The following is a 4,028-nucleotide window of genomic DNA, read 5'->3' on the forward strand; positions in this document are numbered from 1 at the left end:
GAAGAAATAAACAAGTGCATGGACAAAATTAGCTGTACCTCTTTGGCAGGAATTTATGAATCATCCTTCAGATAGGCTTCGTTGATGTGACTTAGTTATCAACAACTCCAAGTCAGTTAATTAGGGAACATCATTGGTCCAGCTTGAGGGTAACATCTGCCCCTGGACTAATTGGTCTGGGCCAGGGTTACTGGTCTTAAAGGATAATCATAGCTGTTGGGGGCTATCGCTGGGTTAGGACCCCAGAGAAGTCAAAGAGCCTCTGCAAAATTTCTTATATAACAGAGGAAGGAATTGTCCCAAGAGCATCTGACAAAAGTATCAGATCAAAGAAAGTTTCATTATGGAGGAGAAATATAGTCCTGTCACCCAAAGGATGAAGAGTAGTTAGCTAAGTCAAAAGGGAAAATGTGGGAAGGAGAAAGAATGGGGCATCACGATAAACAGAAAAGGTGTCTGCAAAAACTCAGATGGCAAGAAAGAATAAGGCACATTTGAGAACTGATAAGAGACTGGTTATAGTCAAGGCCGTAGCTCTTCTCTGGTGGACTGGAGGTCTTTTTCAGACTTTACCTTTGTCATCAGATCTCCCAGGAAGCCAACAGGAGTCCTGATGACCAGAAAGCATATTCCTGAGTTCATGGACAGGATTACTTTCGGCTGGTCCTTCTTTAGTATTGGTAATAAAGTTAGCTGACACCTCTGATTTATGGTTGTTTTTGCTTTTTGGGAATGCTTATTTTCTTTGCAGAAATATATTGGCTTTTCTTTTTGAAAAAAAGAAAATGATTGATGAAAATTTACTTCACTTCTTTCTCTAGATTTAATAGCTATGCCACCTAATTTTTGTGTCTATAAAACAGACCTATATAAATTCTAATAGAATTTTAAATAGTTTTAAAAGCAAACTCTTGAATTCTAGGAGTCTGTAAAATTATTTTTCTATTAGTCTAAGGCCAGAAACTGAGCTGTTGGAGTAGCATAAGATGAGATTTTGACCCGCATTTATTAATACTTCAAGGAATAATTATAAATTGATATTGTGATAACTGTGGTGGTGGTGGTGGTGGTGGTGGTGGAGGAGGAGGAGGAGGAGGAGGAGGAGGAGGAGGAGGAGGAGGAGGAGGAGATGATCCTGTGCTGGGTCCAGGCCTAGCCCTGAAAAGACAGAAGCTTCCAGGTTTGTGCTCTTGGAAGCCAGCCGCCATGTTGTCAAGAAACTCCAGTGGACTGCTGAACAATGCAGGTGCACAGGAAGTCCAGGAGCTGGAGGTGCCATCTTATGGGTAACAGCAGGAGACAAGCTCCCAGCTGAGTGTGGCTCTGAGTGACCTCAGCCACATGCTGTGGAGCAGCTCTGTCAGCTCAGCCCAGTCAACCCACTGTCTTTTAAGGTACTTTGTTATATAGCAATAGATACCAAAGCAGGCTCCATGTGGGGTTCTTCCCCCACCCCCTTTTTTAGAGAATTTTTTTATTGTTTTCTTTACTTTTTAGAATTTTTTAAAATTTTATTAATACTTATAAGTTGTTTTACTAATAATTGACTCAAACAGCATATAGTAAAATTGAAATCTTCCCTCCTTTCTCCTAGTTACTCACAGTTCCACTCACAGAGGCAACCACTTCTGGCAGTATAAACACAAACATACATAGTATCTCTTTTTCCCAATTTTTTAACATTATGTTAAAATGTAAAATTATTTTACTTTTAATACTACTTTATACCTACTTCTCATTACTTGCCAATGTATTTCAGAGATAGTTTCATACTCAACATACATAAAATGTCTCATTATTTTAATGACTGTACAATATTCAGCTGCATGATGGATGTATCATAATTTATTTTTAAAAATCCCCCATTCATTGGTGTTTGCTTTTAATCACTTATTGAAAATAAAATTACAATAAATATCCTTGTATTATTTCATACATCTGCAAGCCCATGAATATATTCTTAGAAATAAAATTGTTACACAAACAGTATGCCAATTTTTAATTTATAGCTGATACCAAATTATCCTCCATACCAAACTGTAACAAAATAAAACTCTTAGGAGCCATGAGAATGCCCATATCCCTACACCTTGGCTAATATATCCAGAAAAAATTCTTATATAGTTTGTTGTGGTTTTACAATCGATTCTCTAAGATTTTCTGATAATTATGATTTCACCTCTTTTCCTTTGTCATTTCATATTTCATTTCTCTCTCTTATTGATTTGTGTTGGTCAGAACTTTCAGAAGAATATTAATTAACACTGATGGTATTGAACACAAATGTTCTATACTTAATCTAAAGAGACTATGTCTGCTTTTTTTCCACCCAAAGTAAAGCTGAAAAATAAGAGTAAATCTGATGAGAAACAGGTATTTTTTTGTTTGTTTGTTTTTAGGACATATTGTCTATCTAGTCCCATTATGGAGAGTGGTTATCAAGAAAGGATATTAGATTTTTTTCAACTTTCAACTTCTATGGAGTAGTCAAATGAATTTGGTCTCCTTCAATCTGTGAATATGATGAATTAAATGAACAGGTTTCTTAATTTTCAGTTCTATTTCTATCTTTAAGGTAAACATCATATATTTGATCATAACCTTTGGTTTTTGCTGCTTTCTTGTTAATATTTTTATTTAAGGATCTGCACTTTTATTTATAACTGGAACCCATCTGTTGTTTCACAGGAAACTTGGTGAGAAAATACTCCATGAGACACAAAAGTAATAATAGTGTGAGTGGATAATCCCAGTGGAGAAATTCCAGTAAATGGAAAAAATGCTGAGGATAAGGGTGGCCACCTCTCCGGGGAAAGAGGAATGGGGGTGAACATTCCCCAAATCCTAAGTTGTCAGGAGAAAAAACAAAAAGTCTCACCTGGGACTGTTGGATCCCAGTCAAGGAGAGGTGAAGATCTTATGCCGAGGAGAAGTTAGTGCTTGTAATAACCTATTTGGAGAAATACCAAATTACCTGTATAATAAATACACGGTCTAATATAATAATATTAAGTCACAAACAGCAATTTCTTAAACTTCCTTAACACTGATTTAAAAAAAGGATATTTTTTTCCTATAAAAAAACATTTAGTAGAAAAATCAAAAGTTATCGGATTAGGCTTTGAGGTTTCAACCTCCACCCCATGTATTATTCATCCAAGTGAACTGCGTTTTCATTTCTTCGTTGGTGGAACAGTTTCTCCAGCACAGTGTTTATAACCAGGGGGGAAGAGATACCAGAGAGATGGCTCTTCAGGGAACCTACGACTTCCCCTCCCTCAGGCGGTGGGCAGTGTCCAGGCAAGGTGTGGTAGAAGTGGCATCTGGAAGTCCTTCTCCTTTCTATGACCCTGGAAGGCTTATTTGGTGTTCTTCCACAAGAGACGAGAGCTGAACCTGAAAATGTTCTCAAGTGTTCTGGAAGTCTACAGCCCAGAGGAGGATGCAGTCTGACTTTTATTTGTTTAAATGTTTGAGTTTAGCAATGATATCACCAGGAGCTATTAAGCTTAATATGGGATGAGCTAATTTACAAGGTTTATTAACACACGACATTGGACATTCCCCGCTTCTGCAGCTCATTATGTGGGTGACTTTGGCTAAGTTTATTTAATGATGTGAGTCTCAGTTTTCTCATCTGTAAAATGGCTGTTATAAACATAGCTTCTCGGATTACCTCACTGGGGAGTTGTGTAAGGATCAAATGACATAATGAATGTGAAAAAAAAAAAAAATATATATATATATATATATATATATATATCACATTGAAACCATTCTCTAAAAAAAAAGTACACTGCATGAGTCACTTGTGAAAAATATCTTCATTTATTATAACAATTCATCCCAATTGTTAGCTAAATATGAAAATTCTACCCACAATAGGGTTACCAGACCAACTACTGACATAGGATAAAGCCATTGACCGGTATGGTAAAAAAAGAGTTTATTTTTCAACAAATAACTATTAAAAGTACAATGACTGCAAAATGTTCATTAAAGGTCTGAACTCAGGAATTGAACCATTT

The sequence above is a fragment of the Spermophilus citellus genome, assembly GCF_964194105.1.
Source record: "Spermophilus citellus genome assembly, chromosome: 3".
Lineage (NCBI taxonomy): Eukaryota > Metazoa > Chordata > Mammalia > Rodentia > Sciuridae > Spermophilus > Spermophilus citellus.